Source organism: Monodelphis domestica, chromosome 5 (genome assembly GCF_027887165.1).
Source record: "Monodelphis domestica isolate mMonDom1 chromosome 5, mMonDom1.pri, whole genome shotgun sequence".
NCBI classification, from domain to species: Eukaryota; Metazoa; Chordata; class Mammalia; order Didelphimorphia; family Didelphidae; genus Monodelphis; species Monodelphis domestica.
Genome location: NC_077231.1, coordinates 299,405,920 through 299,431,104, shown reverse-complemented (window position 1 = coordinate 299,431,104; position 25,185 = coordinate 299,405,920). Strand labels below are relative to the sequence as shown.

Below are 25,185 nucleotides of genomic sequence, written 5' to 3'. Positions count from 1 at the left end.
GTCTGGGGATAATTCATCTAATCGCTATAAAATGATCCAAGTTGCTTTTTTCCTTTATCTTGGTCCTTTCAGATTAGCATTTTTTAATGAGGTTTTTAATTCCCTTCCCTTGCAGCTTTTTTCCCCTAATGGGCTGCAAAACTGAGACCACAGGAATCTGGCCCAGCCACCTCCCACATTCTCTTCCTGGAGCCCAGCTTACCTATATATGGGGTTTGCTCCAAGGGAAGAAGTCCAGTCCTGTAACTGGGAAACTACATTACTGCTACCAAGTCTTGACCACGCCCAGAGAAATTCTACAGTGGGTCCTTATTTCTTTAGTGCCAGAAGAGAGCTGAGGACACAGACTGTCCCTAAGAGGTATCTTGGGCTCCTTTCACTGGAGTTCTCAATTTTCTCACCTGTAGAATGGACTAGATGGCTTCTGTGATCCCTGGTTGTCCTGAATCAATGAATTTAGGACATGGATAACTGGTACAAAATTGCTACTTGGAGAAAGCTCCTTTCAAATTCAGTTTCTTGCTCCTTTCAGTATATTATTACCTTGGAGACATCTTCACTTCACAACTGTCTCAGCCTTTTCTTAAACCAAAGGTCTGAGAAGGAAGGCAAAATACAATCAGTTTGAAAGGTATTTTCTCAAATGAATCTTGGTCTGTGAAGTGTGCCATTTCCCTGTATGGATTTAGAACCTTTTCCCACCCTCTCCCTCTGAAAAAAGCAGGGAGTGGGGGAAAGGCAATGGAAAGATTGCTGACCTTGAGGAATTACTGAGTTCAAGTTCAAGTCCCATCTGTTACCTCTTGGCTGAGTAACTTTGGGTGAGTCATTGAACCATAGTGGGTCTCAGTTTCTTTATCTGTAAAATGAAGGAATTAGACAAAATGTCCTCTATGGTCCATTCTAGTTCTATATCTAAAAAAATAAAAAGGGGGAAAGCAGGGATTATACTTAAATTTAAGGGAAAGTGTTTATTACATAGTTGTTAAAGCCTTTTGTATTAGGAAATTGCTACTCAATTTTTTGCAAATTATTTGCACTATTATATTTCTAATATTGTTTCATAAATTCTTATAAGAATTTTGGGGGGCTTAGTTTGACAAAAGGTCTGGCTTTCCTTCTTATCCTGACCAAACCACTTATAATATACGAGTGAAATTGCCTGAATAATAGTTTTCATTAAAAAATAAAAGCTTCCACTGTGCTTTTAAATGTTGAAAAACAACTATAGATTCCTAAACATAAACCTGTTTTGAGAAGGAGGAGAAGCCTAGGGGTCAGCAAATATGGACCTAAGCCTGGCTTGCTCAGGGCACTACCGTGTTGGGAATACAAATCACTTTGGCTTTCCAGGTCTCCGGTCACTTAGCTATAAACTATGAAGGGATAGTCTAGGTGACTTCTGCAGAATCCTCTCTAGATGTAAAACCAAAATTCCATGCTGCTCATAACCAGAAATGCTCAAGGGGGAGAAGGAAGGCTAGCTGGCTTTTTGAGGGGTTTGCAACTGCCTCTGGGCCCCCTTCCTATGACCACACCTCTGACCACCCTTTCCCCCTCCAACTAGGGCATCAGGCTTTACATAAGAAGCAAACATATTTCATGGGAGATCAGAAAGAACTCTGGACTTGGAAGTTCAATTCTCTGGGCTTTCTCTACCCCACCTTTTCTTAGATACATAAAAAAGTATGGGAGAGAGAGTCAGCCTGGTACAGTAGACAGTGGGCTGGAACTTGAAAGTCAGAGAATCTAGATGTATCTCTTTACTGTGTCCTATGACCTATGAGCCTCAGTTTCCTCAACTGAAAACTAGAGAGAAGAGCATTTTCTTTCTAGAGCATATTCTTAGGCTGAAATTAGATCATGGATGTTAAGTCCTTTGCATGTTTTTGAGACATTGTATTCATGTCAGATATTATTATTATTATTATTATTATTATTATTATTATTATTATTATTACCATAGTAAAAAAGTTCAGTGGACATATGACTGGGGCTTGGAATTGGAATCACAAAATTTCTGGGTTAGCAGGGACCTCAGAGGCCCTTAGGCTAACTAACCCTTTCCTGCCCACAAAGAATTCCCTGTGCCTATGTTGGTGAACCTATGGCCCACTTGCCAAAGTGGCTGCTCCCCTCCCCCTCTCCACATGCACCTGAGAACATTTCTCTCATCACCCATCCCTCTTCTCAGCAGCCCAATGGGAGCAAGTCCTCCCTCCCCTGTCTGGGGTGAAGGGGCAGTTCTCATGCTGGTGAGGGCTGCAGTTTGGGGACTTAGTCTCTAAAAGGTACACCATCACTTCCCCACATCATCCCTAGTAAGTATTCAAGAAGTTTGTACTTAAAGGTCTCCAGGGATAGGCTAGAAGGACCTCAGTGATCATCACTGATTAGGCTACACAGGCACACGATTTCAGCCCTCTGACCTTATTTCCTCATCTATAAAATGGGGACAAAGAAATCAGAATGACTTCATCTCAGATTTATTTATGAAGATAAATAAGTGAATTATTGTAAGTGCTTTATAAACCTTAAATGGAGGCACTAGAACCTGGGTTCACAGCTAAATTCCCTACCCCACCCCTAGGCACTTCCTAGTTGTATGGTTCTGTGCCAGTCAGTTAAATTGCTCTTAGACTCAGCTTCCTTGTCTGCAAAATGAAGGGGTTGGACTCCATGAAACCCCAGATCCCTTGGAGCTCTAAATCTAGTTCTCTGATTCAGCTGTGGTCTGGGCATGTCCTCACAGCAGTGTGGGGTGGCTATTTTCAGGATGACTAAAGCCAAAATTTAATTCATTTCAATCCTCAGTCATTAAGTGTCTACTATGGAGCAGGCACTGTCCTAGGTGCTGGGAAGCTTTAGGAACTCATCCCAGTTAAGCATTCAAGGGTGATGGATAAAGCAAGGGAGGGCCAGAGCAGGTACAAATGGGCAAGTATCTGAGTAATTCAGGCCTTACTTAGCTCCTGCCTTTTCTACAGTCCATCTGGGCAATTTAAGATCAAGTCTGGATGGGAGGGCCTTAATTGGTCACAACTGAACCTCTACAGAACAGATCAGGTTTATATGTGCAAGAAATACACTAATACAGAGCAAGTGGGAATTCCCCTTTCCCCACTTGCTTGGGTCTCCTGGAGCTCACAGCCTCTCTGGCAGCCAAGCAACATGGAAATGCTCAGGCAATCAGAGGTAAGGAAATCACTTTCAGGGGTTCTCCCGGGGATGGAGGGCAACCCCGGAATTCCTCTTAGGAGGCTTAGAGGATGTGGTTTTCTCTTCCAGAAGGGCCAGGGGCATCCTGGCTCACGGCCAGGAAAGGAGGGGGTGGGAGGAGAGGTTTCCCCAGCCCTGATTTTCCCTTGAGGTAATGGAAGTGTAGATGAGAATGAACTCACTAGGGTGAGTTCAGAGCCCGTAGAGCTGAGAGGTGTGAGGAGCACAGAGCCCCTAGCCCTCTAGGCCACCAATCTTTCTCCACCTCCCTGAAAAATCCTCCCACTACCTTGCCAGCCGGGGATTGGGGGAGGGAGGGAAATGTGCGCCCGTCCCCTTGGCAGCCGTGCCCCTCAAGGGGTGTGCACCTTCTCCTGTTCCTGAGAAGCAAGGGTTAAGCCCGGTGTTTCCCCGCCCAGGGGAGCCCAGCTCCAAGCCGCAGCTCGGGAACCCGAGCCCCGGCGGGGCCCTCTGTAGAGGGGGGTAGAAGAGGGAGGAGGAAAGGGGGGGGGACTAAAGCTTTTCCTGCTGCAGCCTGGGCCACCGCCTGGTGCCATTCGTGCTTTTAATTCCAAGGTAGCCAAAGGCGGAGGAAGAGGAGGAGAAGACCCGGGCCGCGCCTTTTCCAATCTCAACCTGCAGCTCCTTCCTCACCAGCTCTGGGTAGCAACCTGCAACTAGCTGCGGGCGACAAAGTGGAAAGGTCCCCAGAAAACCCCTCCCTCCCCCAATCTTTGAGGAGCTGCTTGCCTAGCCTTTGACCCCTCACCTCCTTTTCTTCTCGGCCATTCCACTTTTTGCGCCGCCCCCCCCCCCCTCAGTTCACCGCTTCCCCTAACCCCTCTCTCCACTCCAAAACGCAGATCACCATAAGCCCCAGGCCAAAGAAGTGGGCAGCCAAAACAGCACACGAGCTCTCCAAAACATTCCCGAGAGCTCGCCCAACCTAGATGTTCTCCCTTTTCTCTTCTCCTTCTCACTCCACCCAGGTGTGAGCTTCTCTGGGGCGGCGGGGGAGGGATGCTGGGGGGGGGGGGCGGAGTGCTCTTTCTAAGGGTAGCCCAATCCCTCTCAAAGTCTGATTCTCTCCTCGCCCTCCCCGGGTGCTGGAGAACTTCCTACCCCCCCCACCCCCCCAGGAGCTCAGAACTCCGCGTTTCCTTCTCCTCCGCCTGCAGCGCGGGGCAAAGCACCTGGACCACGGGGCGGGGACCGAGCCTGGGAGCCGGGGCAGGAATGGTGGGTGGGGAAGGGGCCTGAGAGACTACAAAACCAGCTGGGAAGGTGTGGAAGATGAGGAAGCGGGAGCTATCCAAGAGGACGGAGAGCTCCATGGTGTTCTGTCAATGAAAGGCAAGGTTTGTTTCCATGTCTGACCACCCCACGCACTCACACCATCTCCACCTCTACCGCCACAAGCATCCTCCCCACCTCTCCGGTTTCTGCGGGCTGATTTCTCCCTCTTTAAGCAGAAGGCATCAGCGCCTCTCGCTAAAGCACTCCTGGAGCTCCTCGGGTTCGAAAATTCAATGTCTCTCAATTCCTCTTTTTTGCTTCACTGTGCCCTTCCTCCAGCGATTTTCAGACACACACACACACACAGACACAGAGGCCCGGAACACTTCTGACTACTATCCCTCCCCCGCCCCCTACCCCAATTAGAAGATCCAGAGGACCCCCATCCCCCTCCAACCTCCGACACCAGTCAGCACCTTTCCTGGGGCTGTCTCCCAAGGCTCTCCCAAAGGCGCTTGCCCCCCACCCAGTCCCAGTCTCTCCAAACCTAGAGCACTTACTTACCCCACCCCCTCTGATTTGTATTCTCCCAGTTGCCGGCGCACACACCAGCCCTGGTCCAGGCTCAGAGACTCAGCCGGCCAGCCGCTACAACTTGGCTAACCAATGGATGTTGGGGAAGGGGGGTGGGGAGGCTGGACTTTCCTTGGCCCAGCCCCCCATGCCCGGTCCTGGCGGATTTCGGCCGAGGGGCTGCTTCCCAATCCCTGGCCGCCTCCTTCTTCCCTCCCACTCTCCTTCCTTTTCTCCCTCCATCCCTCCCCATCAGCCCCACCTCTAGGATTCTATTTTGTCTTAGGTATTATTTTGTTTTGCTCAGTCCCAAATGCAGACCTCGAGACGCCCTGCGGAGTTGAGCCACCGCACTACACACGCCAAGGGGGAGGGATGCTCGCTGTCGGGGGCCTGGGGGAGGGGACCACAGCGAAAGTCACCAGGTAACTTAAAAGGAAGGGGCCCTCAGCACCCGCAGCTCAGCCCAAAAGTTCAGAGAGTTCGCCCGGCCCCAGCACAGCCTCCCCAGTGAGCTCACCCCGTTGCACCCCCACCACCCACCCATCTCCCCCGCCTTGCCCAAGCCCGTGTCCATCTAGGAGACATGAAAAAAACGCCAGCGGCGCTTGGCCATCCTCTCCGCAGAATAGCGAGCCCGCCCGCTGTAAAGGAGCCCGCGAGGAGTCGGCCCGGGCGCAGCGAAAAGCAACAGGCGGCTGGATCTTACCTTGCGCCAGCCCGGTGCCAAGCTAGCTGCTCCATCGGAGCGGCGCCTTGGAGAGGAGGTGGGGGAGGAGGGCACGCGGGGGGTGGTGCGCGTGTGCGCCTGGGTGTCTGTGGATTCGTAGATGTGTCCGTGTGTGTGTGTGTGTGTGTGCAAGAGGTGCGGGTGCGCGCGTGCAATGGCTGCTGCGGGTCAGCCAGCCAGCCAGCCAGCTCACTGCGCCCAGGCTAGGCAGCTGGTAGCTGGGGGGCCACCGCTAGCCTTTCCTCCCTCTGCCGCCGTCGCCGCCGCCACGGAGGGCGGGCTAGGATCTCGAGAACCGCAGGAGCATTTTGGTTGCCTGCCGGGCTGGGAGGAGGCTCCCGGGATCGTTTCCTCCAGCAGCCGCCGGTTCCCGGAGAGCGCTCTGCCGCCTTCTGGATTCTGTAGCTGCTGCTGCTGCTGCTGCTGCTGCTAGTGTTGCTGCTAGTGTTGCCGCCGCTGCTGCCTCTGTCACTGACACTGCCGCCGCTGCCGTAGCCGCTGCCGCTGCTGCTCCTGCTGCTGCAGAGTCTCGGGGACCCGGAGAGACTAGGAGAAGGAGGAGGAGGAGGAGAAGGAGGAGGAAGAGGAGGAGGACGGAGAGGAGGAGGAGGAGGAAAAGGAGGAGGAGGAGGAGGAGGAGACAAAGGCTGAGGAGAGGGTAGCTTTCCTCGAGCAGATGCTCCCTTCTCTATCACTAGAAGGGAGCCTCTTCAAACCTGGGCCCGGGATAGAAGGGCAGGGTTGGAGAGTCATTCCGGTATTGGCTTGAGTTTTCTACGCCCATTTCCCTGGGGGGTGGCGGTGCTAATGAGAAGGTGGTGGGTATTCTTTGGGAGGAAAAGAGGGAAGTGAGAAAATTGCCCGAAGGCTAGTAGTTCCCTGGGTTCCCTCTCTACTTGCCCATTTTCATTTTTAAAAGAAGAACGCAGTAGATAGCAAAGACCGAAGAAGGAGAGTTCGTGGCCCAGTGTTTGCCACCCCCTGCTGTACCTCGCTTTGAGAAAGGGGTGGGAGGAGTGTAGAATGTGCTCTTTCTCCACCTTTTCCCCTAGGTGGACGAACTATTAAGATCAGCCTGTCAGAATCAGAATCATATTAATGATAATAAATATTAATATCGCATTTTGAGGTTTGCGAACAGATTTCCGTATGTTAATCTAGTTGAAAAAAGAGGCAAAATGGAAAAAACAAGATGTTTCCCAAAATTGGGAAACAACAAGGTGTTTGCTGTCTGTGGGGGAGAAATGGGATCCAAGCCAACCCCACCCGGGACTGACTGCTTTTTGGAGGTTCCCAAGAGTCCACTAGCATCTCCAGAGCCCTAAGTGGTGGGTTTGACGCCTGCCCAAGTTGGCTCCCATTGCCACTCACTTACCTTACCTAGCCTTATAACTAAGCCTATCTTCTCCTTTAAGATGACCACCCAGCGCCAGTCAGGCTCAAAAGAAATGTAGCCTGTCGCTACATCCCACTTCCATCAAAATAAATTTTCTCTTTAAAATTTAAAGGCTCTTGTAACCATGGAAAAATGTTCTAAATTACCTAACTAAATAAAATTTTAAAAATACGATTCAAAGGCAAAGATCAATTATTGGTCATCGTGGAATTCTGGTTTCTCATATTGAATCATAGTTCCCCCCCCCAAAAAAAAAAAGAAAGCTGCTGATTTCCTATCTCCAAGCACAAGTAGTCAAGTAGAACTAATGCTTTAGAGACCTCAGGGATAACTCCATTCAGTCCAAGATGAAAATGATGCCCCCCACGTTATCCATGAATTTCCCCTCAACTCCTAATGCCTCCCTCTCCACTAATTGTAGGTTTGTAACATATACTATATTTGTTGCATAGATGTTGTGTGTAAATTATAGATGTAAAATCTTGGGTAGACCTATACCAGGAATCTGACAGAATGTCAGCTCCTAGGTAAGGACTAGTTTATTATCACCTCTATCTCCTGGAGTGTTCAGTACTGAGACTAACTCCAGCTTTTGGATTTCTTGATGCAGTCTATTATAGATGCCTTCATTTTCACTTCTCTTTCCATTGCCCAGCCCACACTGCCTTTACAGTTTCCTAAGGTGTCCTGGGGTGTCTGGGACTTTCTCTTTTGGCAGCTCCCTCCCCTTCCTCCTTTGCCCATTGTGCTTAATGCCCAGAGCTCCTACAAACAGAGAACCAAGACTATCTATTAAGCAACAAAGTTATTCCAGGTGGAGAGGGACCAGAAATCTATAACCTGGTGACCTGGGTCAGGCATTCTGCAAGCCTGCCAAAGTTCCCCTCCTTTCCCAGGATCTTCTCTTCCTCTGGATGAGTTCTGAAGTCCTTTTAAAAGTATCTCACTGCAGAACAGCAAAGGAGTTTGTGGAATTGTTTAGCAAAAAGATTGAAAATCTCCTGTCTCCTCCCAGGTTCTGCTTCCTATAAATAAGACACTTGTCAGGTCACTGCAGGGAGAATGTTGGCTTTGGGGGTCAAAGGACTTCGGTTTCATTCTACCTCTGTGACTTACCCATGCAACCTTTGACAAGCTACTTGACATTTCCTGGCCTCAGTTTCCTCATCTATAACAAAGGGATTAAACTATGTCACCTCTAGTGTCCCTTCCAAATCAAAAGTTTCCGCAGGATGACCTTGAAGCTCCTTCCCAACTCTTGGATTCTGTGATTTAATGATGGGATTGGGGCTATTGACATTAGAAAGCCCTAGAGTTGGTGTTTAATTGCCTTAGATGACTCGGGAAATTATTCTCCCAACATTTAATATACCTTAGTTGTTATTCAGAGCATTTGGCAGTCAGAATGATTGGGGGAAGGGAAAAGTAGGCAAGTTTTTCTCTCCCCAACAATCATTGAATCTCCAAGCATTTATTAAGTGCCTACTACATGCCAGGCACAATGCTAGGCACCCATCCAGATCTAGATTAGTTTTGGAGTAGCAAGAGGCCAAGACAACCTCAAAACCATATTTTAATATGAATAGTTAGGCTCTGTTCCCTTCCTAGTGTTCAAATCCAATAAAGAAAAGGAAGAAGGAGGAAACAAGAGCTATATTTGGCACATTTTGATTACTTGGATCAGGAAGGCACCTTTAGCATGAGAGGACCACAGAGGCAAAATGACCTTCACATAGCAGTGTTCCCTCAGGGTCAGAGGTGAAGTCATTTTAATTAAAAAGGGAACCTTGCCTGTGTACATTTCATCTGTCCTGTAAATACAGTAGAAGATTTCAATCTCTTGTTCTCTCAATGGTGCTTAAGGAGCAGATAGATACATGCCTGAAATTTTTTTCCCATAAAGCAAATTTCTGTACATTTTAAATTATGTTTTCTTAATAACTCCTTCTTTGTTTTAACCTTTACCTTCTGTATTAGAATCAATACTGTGTATTGGTTCTAAGGTAGAAAAGCAGTAAGGACTAGACAATGGGGGTTAAGTGACTTGCCCAGGGATACACAGCTAGGAAGTATCTGAGATTAGATTTGAACTAAGGATCTCCTGGCTTCAGGCCTGACTCTGAATCCACTGAGCCACCTCACTGCCCCTTTCTTATTTACTTATATTTTAAAAATTGGAATTTTCTCCCCCTGGAGTAAAAAAAAAAAATAGACCTCAATTTATGACAAGATCATACTTCTAGGTACCTTAGACCTTAATCTTCTTTATTTTACAAATGAAGAAACTGAGGTCCTGAAACACTGAGTGGCTTGACTAAAGTAACAAAGGAGTCCACCCAAATTTTAAAGATTCATTGTTGAAAGAATGATGAATTTGTGATAAAGTATTAACAACAATATTTAAAATATAAATGTAAAGTAGCTAGTTATTTAATTATGTTTGCCCCTCTAGCTGAAAGGAGCTATAAACATAACAGCTTCCCTAAGCAGGACCCACCAGACCTGCATGGAAGTCATTAAAGTTGCCTTAAGGCCCTCTTTGATTTTTCTCCAGAATACCTTTGGCTGGTAAGAACTGATTTCCTAGGAATTTGGGCAGGCTGATGGCTTTTTAGAAATGAATATGTTGATGGAGGCTGAAGGGAAGCTGAAAAGCAGCCGAAGAAATGATATAAAATGCAGAGGTAAATGAATACATGGAGACAGCACTTACTAGCATCCCAGACAGTAAATGCAGGAAATGGGGAGCACATGGATTGAAATACCCAACCAATGGGACCTGAAAATTGGACAAAATCAAACTGACACACAATCCCTTCTCTGGCTTCTAATGCTCTAATGCACATCCCTGGGTATTGCTTCCAATTAATGAAGTGAGCCTGAACCAAAACCCATCTCTAAATCAAAGGTTAGAAAATGTTCTCTCCTTGTCTGGGCTTGGTCCTGCAGCTCAGCTTAATCTCATGTGAACCCAGGAGATCTTCAGGACGCTGCTGCAGCCTCCCAGGCCAAAGGGAGGAAGCAGCAGCAAGTCCAGAGAGTTGGAGCAACACTCCTACTTCCAGCTGAATCGTCAGGATGATTGATGCTAAAATGTTTCTCTTTCTGCAGTAATTATTAAGCAGATTGTCACAATGCTTTAATTTCATTTGTCTGTAACTAGGGATTTTTGTGCCTGGGGCAAATATCACAATCTGTTCCTGGCCTGGGAAGTTGACAGGGACACTGTCCTATGGCTCAAGGGGATACCTGGACCCTCAAGAGGCCACTGGGGTGAAGAATACATGATTAGGTCTGCGGCAGAGAACAGGGCAGAGGATCTCAGTTTGCCATCTGGTAGCATGCTATTTTATCAAATTATTCTTGCTAACTAGTTGCTAAGCTCTTTTTGTTTCTATGCTGTTTAAGAACATTTAGCATTGTCAGTACCTAAATTTGGTGCCCTGGGGGATAGCCCTTGTCACCCCATCCTAGTTATAGTCCTCCCTGTGGATACTTAGCTTTGGAAGCCCTGTGAACGTATAGCTTTGAAGACTTTATAAACAACTTTAAAGCAGAGACTTGATCTCCCCCAAGCATGTTTCCCATCCTGTCTAGCCAGTCACCCATGCCATCCTGCCATCTGCCCAACTTCTCCCCACCTGGAACCACACCCTGTTAACAAGACCCCCATAATCTATGCTCTCGGGCTCTGGCAAAGTTATCATTACTCTAGTCATCTTTGGAATTCCTGCCCTGAGGTGGAGCACAGGATTCCCAAACTCGTGGTGTAGAGGGATTAGACCTCACTCTTGATTCCTATCTCTTCCATCTCTTAACCTCTTCCTCTGGAATGGCAAATCCAATCAAGAGGCCCATTGCCTTTAGAAAAAGACTGGTCAATGCATTGCCTTAAGGATCATTTCATGATTTCTGAGAGCTAGAAGGGACTTTTGGAGGCCATTGAATCCACCCCCTCATTTTTCAAATGAAGAAAATAAGATACAAGCAAATTAAGATACTTTCTGGTCCAGGGTCTCAAAGCTAGTGAGGGGGAATTTGATACCGCTCCCTCTTGACTCCAAGTCCGGTATATTAGCCACTTCTGCAGGCTGCATCTTTACAATCCCTGTGACTCCTCAGACCCAAAGACCCTTTCCTGGGTACCATTTCCCTCTATGGGATGCATCCTTCTATTAGAATAAAAGCTTCTTGAGAGGATCACTTTTCATATTCATATCTCCATCACATAGCATATATATGAAACTCTTAATATGTTTTTTGTTCATTCATACTAGGTAAACCTTTTATATTATTAGATCACAGACAGAAGCTGAAGCACTTATTAAGCACTTGCTATGTGCCAAACTCTGTGCTATAAATAAAATTAAGTAAGACAGTTCCTACCTTCAGGGAACTTACATCTCAATGAGAGAAGGCAACAGAGAAGGCAGGGAGAGGATGTAAATGTTAGGTCAAATGACTGAAGTTGCCCAGGACATGTCTGACTTCAAGTCCAGAATCCTTCCTTCCCCTTCCTGGCTAACCTAAGCTCAGATGTCAGAGCTGATGGGTGATAGGTCAAGGAACTCACCAACAAAAAGAAACTGAAGAGCTGAGCAGACATACATTTGGATGATTTGGGGAATGAATTTTTTCTTCAGTAACTTGAGCTAATTTAGACAAAATGGGAAGCATCTCGGTAAACTGGCTTCATTCAACATCTCACTAACTTTCCATCTCATTTCTCCTTCTCCAGAAGAGCGATATCCTCCTCCCCTGCCCCACAGGGGAGCTAATTAATTCACTGCAACTGGAGAATGTTTGAAGATGGAAGATCCCATGAAAGTGTCTTAAGAACATTCATACATGCTATAAAGACATTATTATTACCTCCCTGCCACATGAATGGTGAATAATCTTCTTTTAATGTGTTTGTTTTGAATATGGATTTTGTTGTTGTTGCTGCAGAACCGACATATTCCTGCTTAAATAAGTCTTGTATGAAGTGAATAATGGCGTCCCCTGACACTAAGTATGGTTTCTGGTTCCTCACTTTCAGAGCTGTTATTTTAAATTGTTTTATGCCAATCAAGTCACAGTCCAGCAATGGGATAATTATTAGGGAGTCAGGTTTCTGATTGGCTCTAACCATTGGCATGAGGTGGGAGGTAGATGTTTGAATGATGCCTATCAGAAAGTGTCTGATTGACTGCTGATCACACTTAAGAGTGAGCTTTCTCTTTCCAGAAGCTCTTAAATGAGTCTTACTCTTGAAAAGTTAAAAACTTGACTTTCAATGTAATAATCTAGAATGTATAGAAGTTAGGTAGGGCCAAGAATCCACTTTGATGATAGAAAAAGTGTGGACATTAAGCTCAAAGGAGGCAGGAAAGACCCAAATATGGATCTCTGGTCTCTGGGTTAAGAGGATTAGCCTCATATAAAAGGGAATATTTGGGGGGAGGAAAACAAGAGAGGGAACAGGAAAGGAGAAATTCTAGTCTGAGGCTCTTGATTTCATATGGTCTGGGGAATGATATTGCTATGGCTACTTCTGCTGTAACACACAGAGAGAATAATTTTCCCTTTGTTATGCTACCGTGACTGTCCCATTTAAAGCAGAGCTTCTTAATGCTTAAGGATTAGAGCAGTTAAAGAGCTGTGAACAGTTATTAATCAGCTAATCAAAACTTCAAAGGCCAGAGATAACATTCTCTAAATATCTGGCTGGATCCCCTGACTATACCTCAGAATCTATTTAGCTCTCTCTAATTTCCATCACCTTCTCTTATTTGGTATGCCTGTCTTTAACAAGTTTCTCTCTCCTCCCTCCCTTTCTCTCTCTTTCCCCATCTTTCATTTTCCCACTCCTTTAGTAAATATATCTCTTTCTTCTCCTTCTGACTTTTATTCCCTTTCTCTGCCTACCCTTCACATTTGGTCTTCATACCCCTATCCTTTTTTCTTCTTTTTCTGTCTCTCTTTCTTCTTTTATTTCATGTCTCTTTGTCATTCACATTTTCCCTATTTTTTCCCTCCCTACTGGCCATAATATGGAATACTTAATCTTAAATCTTATTTTTGTCATCTTTTACATAATCAAAATAAAGATTTCTGTTCCCTGTTCCTAACTTAAAAAGCAAATGTTGATTTAAAAATATTTGCCTAAGAAAAACTAAATTAAATTGCATTTTGTTAGTATGCAGACCCAAATTTAGTTTTCCACTTGTGATTTGGAAGGAGAGAAGGAGGGAAGGAGGGATGGGGGAAGTAGAGAGGGAGGGAGGGATCTACATTATAAATCATTCAGTTCTTTAGCACTGTGCCTGACAAATAGTAGGTGCTTAATAGATGCTTGTTGACATGACTAAAGCACAGACTTAGTCTTCTGTTAGTAAATCACTGTGCCTTGTCCTATAGTAATTTTCCTTCTCTGAGACTTGATTTTCTTATCTGTAAAATAAAAAGATTAAGCTAAAAAAAGAAACCAAGAGTTTTACGAGTCTTCAGACTTCATAGATATGGAAAGTGTGGCATAGTTCCTCCATGGATGCTTTCATTAGCTTCAATTAGGAAGTGATACTAACCAGGAACAAAAACCACACAGCAATCCAGTAAAGGGATCAAAGCTGACCTGACTGTTGCAGTCACCAAAGCTGTACAAAGTATACAGTGGCTCCCTATTACTTCTAGGATCAATTACAAATTCCTTGTTCTAATGTTTAAGGTCTTTAAAATCTAATGCCAAGCTCTCTTTCCAGTCTTCTAAGACATTATTCCTCTTTATCTACTCCACATTCCTGACAAACTAAGCTAATCCTAGCTACTTCCCAGTGACAGCTCAAGAGGTCTCCCAATACTGTGCTCTCTGGCTAGGATACATTTCTTCCTCCCTATCTATTTTTAGAATCCCTTTCTTTCTTCAGAGTCTGCTCTGAAGGGAAGGCTGCCATGATTCCTCCCAAATGAAAATATTTTCTCATTTCCAGAACTTCCCTTGTCTACATTTTTCCTTTTCCACCACTCTCTGTTATGCCTATCTGTATACATGTTATATCTCCCTCACTTCTCAGAAGGATGAATATAAGCACCCTGAGAGCAGGGACTCTTTATTTCTTTGTATTCTCTACACTTAGCCCATAGGAAACATGTATTCACTATTGACTTGAAGATTAGATCAAAGAACAAATAGTTGTTTAAATCACTGTCAGGGCTCGAGAAATAGATTCCACCAGTATTTTAAGAGGTGAATCCACCCATACTATAGAAACAAGAGATTGCAAATTAGAGACAAATACCTGCTGGCTCTAAGAATCAAGAAACAGAGATGGCATATAATCTGGCAGCAGCACCCAAGCTACTTTAGAGAGAGGTAAAGCAAAAGTACTCTGACACCCCTTGGCAGAATGAGACCTGATCTACTCCGGAGCAGTGGAAAATTCTTGGGTGAATATCTTACACAGTTCCTTTCTTGGAGCATCATTCTAAGAGGAAATGATCTTCTGAGGGTTTGAGGTCTGTCTGCCACTAGGGGGCGGATGCCTGCTCTGAGGATGACCACAGGTGCTGAGTGTTTTGATGTTAGTTATTTTGATTCAAAGATTGAAGAGTGCTATGCCAGTGTGCTATATAAGACCTCAAAGGAAAACCTCAAACGAAATGTGGCAGTGATGGGATGAGGGGGAGGGTTTTCTCTAAACTGGATATAGGTTGAGATACATGGATTGGACAACCTGGACCAAACCTAGAAGAATTTAAGAATCTAGAACAATGCCCATGAAGGGGTAGAGCTGAGGGAGAGAGAAAGAGAAAGGGAGGGGTAGAGAGAGACAGAGAGAGAGGGACAGAGAGGGGGGGAAGGGAGAGAGGGGGGAGGGAGAAAGAGAGAGGGAGAGGTAAAAAGAAAGAGAGAAAGAAAGAGAGAGACAGAAAATCAGTTATGGTGGATGCTTCAGAGCATCCTAGGATATTAGGACATATGAATGATCCATGATGATAGGGCAATAGGAGGGTGAAAATAATATGTTGCCTTCACAAGGTTAGGGATATTGTCTTTAATCTCTGGATCCTAGATGTCAAGCTAAGTGCCTGGCATATAGTAGATGCTTAATAAATGCTTTGTTGAATCCATGGATGTCCTATTATATAGATATTACTTGAAAGATTTATATTTTTATTAGTGTTTTACTCCTAGTGGAGGATAATGAAGGGAATAAATAAAAATTCATTTATTGAGCACTTACTATGTGCAAAGCATTGAGTTAAGGACTGAGGATGCAAATGAAAAGTAAGACAATTCCTACTGGTGAGATGCTTATATTTTAATAGGGGGAGATACTGCTTACAGTGGATTTCATCTGCAAGTCAAATGGAAAGGTCCCATGGGGTTCAGTAGCAAAGGAGATAGATGATAATTCATCCATTAATAAAATCATTGCCCATTGTTGGCAGTTGATCTTTGAACTTCTTCTTTACAAAAGTTACCTCCCACCCATGTAAATGATTGCTATGGATCTTAACTAGAAACATGGTTGGAGGTAGGAGGGGTGGATATGGGCATCTTTGGATCCTGGGCTATTTTTACCAGAGTTTGAAGGAAATTGATGGTTGAGGTACTTGTGATCTGATCCATCTGAGAAATTCTGACATCTTCTCTTAATCTGAGGCCCCATTGCTCTTTCAGTTAGACTGGTTTACCTGCCTATGAGCGGCAAGTAACTTGTCTACCTTGGCTTCCTGGGCAATGCTTGTAGGCTGGGCTACTGTCCTGAAAAGAGGTACCATTGTTCTTTGTTGCAGATTGTGGTTCTACAATTTTGTAGATGACATATGATCTTCAAGAGTTCTTTAGGGTTCTTCACTTCCCAACTAACCAAGTGATAAGCCTCTTAATGTAAGTAAACAGCATTCTCAGATGGCAGATGTCCTTTCTGTCACTCTTCCTGTACTTGAAACCTTTCTAGTTTGGTAGACTACCTGAGCTAGACTGCTAGGCCACCAAAACATCCCAATGAAGCATCATATAATGACTTTAATAGAGGAAGGCAAATATTTTTTATCCTTATTTTACAAATGAAGAAAATGAGGCTTGTAGTGGTGAAGTTGCCCAAGAATCCAGAGGCAGTAAATAAGATGAAACTTGAATGGAGGTCTGACACCTCCATCTCCTCTTTTTTTTTTCACCATACTGGGAGGCATCTCCAGTATTTTTTTGTATTTTATTGTTATGTCACTCTTGTATTATTATAGAACTTCTCTCCTCCCCAGGTCATTTGATCCCTAGATCATTTGATTCATTGATTGAATGGTTGTTGGTTGTTCATTGATTGAATGATTGCTTGACTTATTCATTCATTTAAACAGGGGCAGAAATCATGGGGATTTAGAAGAACTGATAGCAAATATGCCCCCTATAGCTGAGATAGACTCCCACTTCTCAGCCTATCACTAGTGTCCTTCCTATCCTTGTTCCTTCAAATTTTGGACCTGAGTATACATCCCTTTTCCAGACCTGGGGATTGTTTCAAGGGGACTTTTGGTGTTAGAGTTTTCTGCCTTTCTTTGTACCCCTAATACTTATCTCAGCCCCTGTCATGTAAGTGCTTCCTAATTACTTGCTGCTGATGGTGGTGACTTGTAGTCATGGAGGCCCAGATTCAAATCCCACCCCAGACATTTACTAGTTGGGTCATCTTAGGAAAGTCCCCTAATCTTTCTGTACCTTGGTTTTCTCCTCTATTAATTGAGGTGTTTGGATTGTAAGGTATGTGGCTTATCAACATGACATCCTCACTCTGTCCCTGCCTTAGAGGGGGAAGACTCCATTCCCTTTTTTTTTCACCTTTCTTCCCTTATCATAAATCTCTCCCCTTTTACCACCTCTATTACAAGTCCCTTCCAGTTCTAAATATGTGATCCCATGAATTATGTGTATGGAGATGCCTCAGCTCGGACTCTGGTAGCTGCCAGGTAGATGGCCCATTTCCTTGTAAGAGCTCAGTTCTATTTTCATTCCTCCCCCAAGTTCCAGTTGCAGGCTTTGGCCCAGAAACTTGTGGTCAATACTCTTCTTACTCTGATTCAATGGATTTCCTGAGCCAACAATCTCAGCAAAGCCAGAGACTTATTTGAAAAGCGGCAAAACATCAGCAGTTAAAGCTGAAAAGAAGTGGCCAAACATTCTGGCTTCTGGCTTCCCTCAGTAATTATTTGTTCTTATGTTTGGGGGCCTTTTTATTCGTCTGTGTTTAAGGAAAATGGTTCAGTTCTATCCAAGCCTGCGTCTGAGCACTGAGCTGCTAAGGCGGGCATTTCTTCTCCTTTGGTTTTCACTGGGTGGAGATGCCAGTCGGGATATTTTTGTTACTTGGTCCGGGAGTCAATTCTGCATGTAATTATGGGTGTGGGTTCTCTCCTTTTATATTAAGACTTTTCTCTAGCACCACACAAAGGGCACTGCAGGAAACTGGCAAGGAAGTGGTGCCAGGCGCTTTCATTTGAACTCAATGAATATTTACCAAAGACCTACTATGTGTAAAGCACGTTCATGCTAAGGATGGGGATGCCAAAGGAACAGGAAACAGACCTTGTGTTCAGTGAAAAAAATAATATTCATAATAAAGGAAATATATATTATACTTTTGTATATTTATATAATTAAAATAAAAATTTAACAATAAACTAATATTAAATATGGACTTTAATAAACTCCTTGTGATGTAATTCAATTTACACATACATATATATGATATATATCAGTGTATGAATATGTATATATCACATATGTGTGTCTATTAAATATACAGAATATAATTATACTTCATATATAAGTAGAATATGTACTTATATATTCATATATGTATTCATAGAGAAGTATAATATAATTATACTTCATATGTACTTCATACTTCCTTCGAAGTAGTATATATAAGGAATTTACTTTCCTTGATGTATATATATATAACTGAGATGTTTTATATGTATAGCATGTGCACCCCACATATACATAGAGATATACATACCACATACATATATATGTATATATGGGCACATGTATTTGCAAACACATTATGTGTATGTGCATATATGCACACATATACACATACATGTGTAGATACATACACATGTGTACATATTTGTTGTTTTCAGTTGTTTTTCAATCATGTCCTAATCCTACTCTCTGTGACTCCATTTGAGGTTTTCATAACAAAGACACTGGTATGGCTGGCCATTTCCTTTTCCTGTTCATTTATCAGTTGAGGAAACTGAGGCAATGGAGGTTAAGTGATTTGCCTAGGGTCACCCAGCTAGTAAGTGTCTGAGGCCACTTTGGAACTCAGGAAGTTCAGCCTCTATCCAGCTAGCTACCTCTGTGCGTGTGTGTACCTGTCTGCATATCGATGCACAAATTGTGATTTGGTCACATCCTACTCTTCAGGTTTTCTTGGCAAAGATACTGGAGTGGTTTGTTGTTTTCTTCTCCAGACTTGCCCAGGAACACACAGATAATATTTGAGAGTAGATCTGAACTCAGATCTTTCCAACTCCAAACTCAGGACTCTATCCATTGAGCCGTATAACTCTAGCCATAGTTGCCTTATAAATATAATAACATTTAAAAACACTTTAAAGAAGGAATTTACTAGGTGGAAGCCAACACTGGGAAGATAAAGACAAAAGCTAAGCACTCTCTATTATGGAAGTATTGAATAGCAAAGGATAGCTGGTGAGGACCCCCCTGGCCATCTAGTCCAAACTGTATAGGAAAAGAATCCATTAAGAATCCATCAATTATTTGAAAAAATATTGAAAAAGCTTTTAAGTCCATAAAGAAAAAAATCCAAAAGAATCTGGATCAAAGGAAGGTGAAAGAACTTTACCCCTTGAGGAAACCCCTCAGGGCACTCATATACTATTGAAGTGATGAGAAGATGACATGTAGACACAAGAAATCAGGTGATAAAAACAATGCTTGCGAAGTGCTTTCTATATGTTAACTCAGAGGATTTTGATAACAAGCCTGGAAGGTGGATGCTGTTATTATCCCCATCGGATGAGGCAGAAGGGACTTTACTAAACTGGTAAATTTTCTACAGACTCTGATTTTTTGACTCTAAGTCCAATACTCAATCCATTGCGTCACCTAGCTGTGTCTGCAAGGTCCATGTAGAGACATTGCAAGAAGAGAGTCCTTATCCTCATGGGAGATCAGAAAAGACTGGCTATAGGAGATGCCACTAGCTGTACTTTTAGGATTACTTACTTCATCCCATTTGGACTTCCAAACAACAAAATGAAGAAGGCCCATGTTGGGCAGATAAGTCATGTGATGCTGAGAGATAGTAAGTGCCAAAGATGAGTCAGAGATGATCATTTTTAAAATTTTACTCTTTCAATGAACAAACATTCATTTTCTTTTTCTCCTATTTACTCTCCCTCATATAAAAAAAATCATACCAAATATACATTGTCAAGGAAAACAAATTCTCATGGGCCATGTTAAAAATGTATGTTTCAGAGTTAATAATCACACCAAAGTCCTCTCGTTGAAAGATGGTATGCTACTTTGGGAAGTTTACTGGCTTTGGAATCAGAGGACTTAGATTCAAAATCTCCTTCTTTTACTTACTATCTGTGTTCCTTGGGATTCTTTTTCTGTCTCAGGTTCCCTTATTTGTAAAATGTTGGGGTAGGATTAGATGAACTCTAAGGGACCCTCCAGCTCTAAAACTTTGTTCCTATGATTCAGGACATTATACTATCAAGTGGTACTCAACAACTCCAAGTATAATACAGAATAGAGAGTGAAAGGAACTAAGAAGAGGACCCTTTCACCATCTATCTTCACCATTCACTGGAGCTTTGAGAATGCATGAGGAAAGAAAGCACACTAGAAGCTGGAGAAATCAGGGAAAGCTTCAAGGAGATTGTCCTTAAGCTGAGTCTTGAAGGAAGTGGAGAGGAAGAAGTAGAGTATTTCAACTATGAGGAACAGACTGTATTTATTCAGGGAGGCAAGAGATAGCAAGTATATCCAGTTTGGCAGAACTATAGAGTGAGTAACCTTGGACAAGTCACTTGACCTTACAATGTTCTAGCTAACTCTCTAAGACTGGAAGTTGCAGAGAGAAGGTTCCAACTTGTATTGGCAAGGGGAAGTTCCTCATCTGGGAATTCCCTACACTATTTCCAATTCACCATAGGATCAACACCTATATTTCTCTCTATGTATGTCCCTGTCACTAATTCTACTGCTATTTCTATGGAGTTGGTAAGGGGAAATAATTTTCATTAAAATGAGAAAGATGGATTAGAAAATCAAATATCAGACTAAAAAGTTTGTATTTTATCCTAGAAGGAAAAGGAAGGCAGTGAAGGGTTTTGAGATAGAAAATACCATGGTCAAACTTTTGCCTTAAAACATTACTTTGGCACATGGTAGAGGGAAGACATTAGTCCTATGCCTTTGCTCATTCTGATCCTTACACTTGAAATGTTCTCTCTTTTTCCCCCTATATCTCTAAACTGATTATCATTATCTGGTGGGCATTTTGTTCATGGAGCTTTCTCAGATCAACTTTTTTTTTTTTTAATCATCATGACCATTTCTGGAAGTATCCCCAACCCAACCCCCCAATCACTGAACTCTCCCTTTTAACTAAGAAAATAGTTAAAAAGACCAAGTAGAATGACTTAATTTGAAAGTGCACACAACATTTCACCCTGGTAGTTGCTATCTTGCTACTGAGAAGATAGAAGTAGGATCTATTCTCAGGAACCATTGTTGTCTTCATTTGCCTCCAGGTCATTTCATGGACATTGCTCTAATCATGGAGTATGTTATTTGTAATCTCTTTATTTAACTGCATCAGTTCATGAAAATCTTTCCATGTTTCTCTGAATTCTTCACTTTCATAATTTATTCCCATCACATTCATATATCACAGATTTTTTTCCTTTCTTCACTTGAAGATCAAGCATTTTTTTCTTTCTCAGAATTTTTTTGTGTAAAATACATGTATACATATATATATATACACACATGTAATGTGTTTATTTTATCTGTTTTCACTGTCCCATATCCCTTTTTACACGTCTCTTCCCCCAATCAGATAAGAATGTGCTTCAAAATATTCTCTCTCCCCCTTTAACATATCTTAGTTTAGAAAAAAAAAATTCTGGTTTTCTTTCCCAAGAAGTTTTCCTTTACTTTGACATCCTCTTCATTTCTATTTCTCTCTAGCCTTCTCTGTACTTTATTTTTCCATTCATGATATGTAACTATACTTATTTTATTTTTCTATATAACTCAAAGTTGGAACTTTAAGGTAAAAAAAATGAAGCTCCCCCTTTTATACAATTTTCTATCTTATTGCATTAGCAGATCTCACTTCATTTTTCCTCTGCATATATATATATATATATATATATATATATTTGTGTTCTATGCATGTAGATAAATAAGGGTTGGGGCTTTATTTTTTGTCTTTTATTTGGGCCTTTTATGCTTTACCTTTCTCTCATAAATTCAAATTTATCAAAGAAAGAGTGTGCAAAGTGGGAATTATCCTAAATCATAAGGGGCAGTCCCATGCCCTACCTTTACCATGATCATTTTCTTATCCCAAGGTGAAAATATCCATCTCTGGTTCTGATTGTCTCTAGGCATCTATTTTTCTCTTCTCCTGGTGTAGGATACAGTTCTGGGGAGTCTCATCCTTCCTTGAGCAAGATAAAATTCCTCCTGGATAAAATTCATTATAGCCTAGGAGCATATTCACATGTGTAAGTGTGCACATAGATATACACACACATTTTGAAATTTATAAGTGAATGTTTGACTATTCTTTGAAATCGCCTGATATTCTCTGAATCTCTTTATAAGATGTAAATTTCTTAGATCAATATAACATATTAGTCTCTTAGAGGGTCTTATTGGTCTGTTGTTGATGCTTCTTTGTTCTTTTGCTCCTCTGTCCAATTTTTTAAAAACAGGAGATAAAAAGGAAGAAATTAACATGATTTCTTAATCTTTCTTAATAATTGTTCTAATTTACATTTCTTGTGTTTTTTTTTTATTTTGAGTATCTAATTTAGCAATTCAATGTTTTGCTGACTTCTGGTTTTGTAAAGTTGGTAGGAATGCTTTAAGTGCTTCTTTTTGTGGAATTACCACATTTCCCATTAATCATTAAGTTTAGATTTTCAGGAAATGTTATTTATGATTTTAACTTGAGCTCTTTTGAAATATCCCATTCCATTTCCCTCATTTCTCATAGCTAGGGACTAATCTTATATTTTTAAAGAAATGGAAATTTCTATCTAAAAGTCTTTTTTCTGACTATTTGTAAAATTTATCATTTGGTATCAAAATTCTGAAATGTAATCCTACATGTCTTGGAATTGCAAACATGGAGTCTTCCTCTGGCATTGATTGGTGGATTCAGTCAATCAATATTTTTATTTATATTCAAAAGTGAATTTTAAAATATTTTTTGCAGTATGGTAGTGAGGTTTTGAAATCATCGTGTTCTTCTAGGAACCTATGCTCATTTCTTTCTCTTCTGCCAAATTTTCTTTCACTTCTGTATTTTTGCGTTATAAAAGTATCATTCTTCCATCCTTTATTCTTTGGAGATATTCTGCATATTGTATTCTAAATTTCCTTAGAATACAACCATTTCTTTCCTTCATTAATTCTGCTTTGAAAACTTTTGTTTCTGATGAATTTCTTTCCAAGTACTTTCTTTTTTAATTTCATTTCTCTTTTGGACTGTTTTGGAATTTCTTGTTTGTTATTGAATGGTTTCTGAGGAGTTCAAAGAAATCTTTTTGTTACCAGTTTGGGGTTCATTTTTATTTGCAGTAAATTTCAAAACCTTCTTACTGTTACAATTCTTATCCCCTTTATTTTCTTCTCTATATTTATGATTGTAAGTATTGGTTTATCTGCTTGGGAGTTAAACTTATCCAGAGCCTTTCTCTCTTGAACTGGACATTTTCTCTTTTTTCTTTCGTTCATAGTAGCTTGTCTCTGAATTCTCTCCTTATTCTTCAGTTTTTCCCTGCCAGCTACTAATCAGAACCTCAAGACTCAATCTCTATCTTAGGTTTGAGAAGTTATTGAGACCTCACTGATTCACTGGCCAGCATAATCTCTATGTGGGGATGACTGATTCCAACTAGATTTCCAGTTTCTTTTCTGTCTGATCTTTATGCTCCTTACAACTTAACTTTTGTGAGATTTGGTATGGTTCCAGTGGTGGCTGTCATAAGAGGATCTAGGCAGGAGCTCTAGCAATCTGAAGAAAACATCAAATATTTCTTTACCCAACTGTTCCTGAAAGTGAATCTGGTGAGTGAGTGCTTTAGGCATTTAAGTTGTTCCAGTATTTTTTCCCATGAGACTAACCTTATATGCTGTTTCCTTCTTTTGATCTTGTAGGTTCAGTTTTGATTATTATATATTTGGCACATAATTTCTTTGTTTGACATTTTGCCCAGTCCAATTCTTTCCTAGAAATTGGAGTTAGGACGTCCAAATATTTTCATTTTAGGATGAATATTCATGAGCTTAGTGATGACAAGATCCCAAACTCCAGGGAAGTGTTGATATTTTGATAATAAATATTTCTTTTCATCTGCTATCTTTATAGCATTGTACTAAGATTTCAGTGAGGAGAGCAATAAAGTGGTACTACATCTCAGGCATTGTTCTGAACTACGATTTATGGAAAGGGAAAGGAGAATATTATTTAGATACTGAATTCCCATGAGAGGAACATTGGTAATTTTTTCCCTCATTTTTATGATGAACCAAATACATAGAATGGGGCTATAAGCTATGGCATATGTCCAGAAGATGAACATTACATAATTGCAATTTTATTATCTGCGTTAATCTTTGCCAAAGTAATTGCCTTCATTATATTTTTGGTGCCCAGTTGGTAATTCTGCATGTCCTACCAACAATTGTTTGATAAAATTATAGATCACAGGGGGCAGCTGGATGGCTCCGTGGATTGAGAGCCAGGCCTAGAGATGGAAGGTCCTAGGTTCAGATCTGACCTCAGACACTTCCCAGCTGTGTGACCCTGGGCAAGTCACTTGACCCCCATTGCCTAGCCCTTACCACTCTTCTGCCTTGGAGCCAATACACAGTATTGACTTCAAGATGGAAGGTAAGGGTTTTAAAAAAAATTATAGATCACACCAAAGAGGAAAAGAGTCATGTTCATAGTCATAGTTCATGTCCCATTTTTAGGATCTGTGAAACCCAACAGCAAAGAAAAGTGAAGCAAATGACAGGTGCCAGCTATTCCACAGTCTTGCTTGGTTGGGCTCAAGTCCGTGTAGACCTACATTTAAAGAAGGAAAGTACAATCCTTCCTAGATTAAGACAGGAAGTGAGTACATCTAGGTGGAATCATACTGGGAGGATGAAGCTTTTTTGATTATCTTTTGCTAAAACAAATGACCTGTGTGTCATGTATCTGTCAAGGACCCAAGAATAAGAGGTGCTAGCAAACACCTGAATAAAGAATAATCAACTCCCCAAATACTTTTTAGTTTGATTTCCTGATAAGATTGGTAAAGACCAATGAGGGGATGCCCTTCAATTGGAGAATGGCTGAGAAAATTGTGGTATATGTTGGTAATGGAATACTATTGTGCTCAAAGGAATAATAAAGTGGAGGAATTCCATGGAGACTGGAACGACCTCCAGGAAGTGATGCAGAGTGAGAGAAGCAGAACCAGGAAAACATTGTACACAGAGACTGATACACTGTGGTACAATCGAAGGTGATGGACTTCGCCATTAGTGGCAATGCAATGTCCCTGAACAATCTGCAGGGATCTAGGAGAAAAATCACTATTCATAAGCAGAGGACAAACTGTGGGAGTAGAAACACCGAGGAAAAGCAACTGCCCAACTACAGCGGTTGAGGGGACATGACAGAGGAGAGACTCTAAACGAACACTCTAATGCAAATACTAACAACATGACAATGGGTTCGAATCAAGAACACATGTGATACCCAGTAGAATC

At 42.1% G+C, this 25,185-nt stretch overlaps 1 protein-coding gene across 2 annotated transcripts in view; it reads right to left on the bottom strand.

The window, feature by feature from the left end:
- LRRC3B (leucine rich repeat containing 3B) overlaps positions 1 to 6,776 on the bottom strand; it is a 108,049-nt gene extending 101,273 nt beyond the window's left edge. The window contains exon 1 of one of the 2 annotated variants that reach the window (XM_007505187.3): positions 5,738 to 6,776. The gene's annotated coding sequence lies outside the window, so the exon portion shown is untranslated. Of the gene's footprint in view, positions 1 to 5,019; positions 5,377 to 5,737 lie in introns of those variants that run through there. The other variant, XM_007505188.3, reaches the window with a different exon arrangement.
- Positions 6,777 to 25,185: the final 18,409 nt, after the last annotated feature.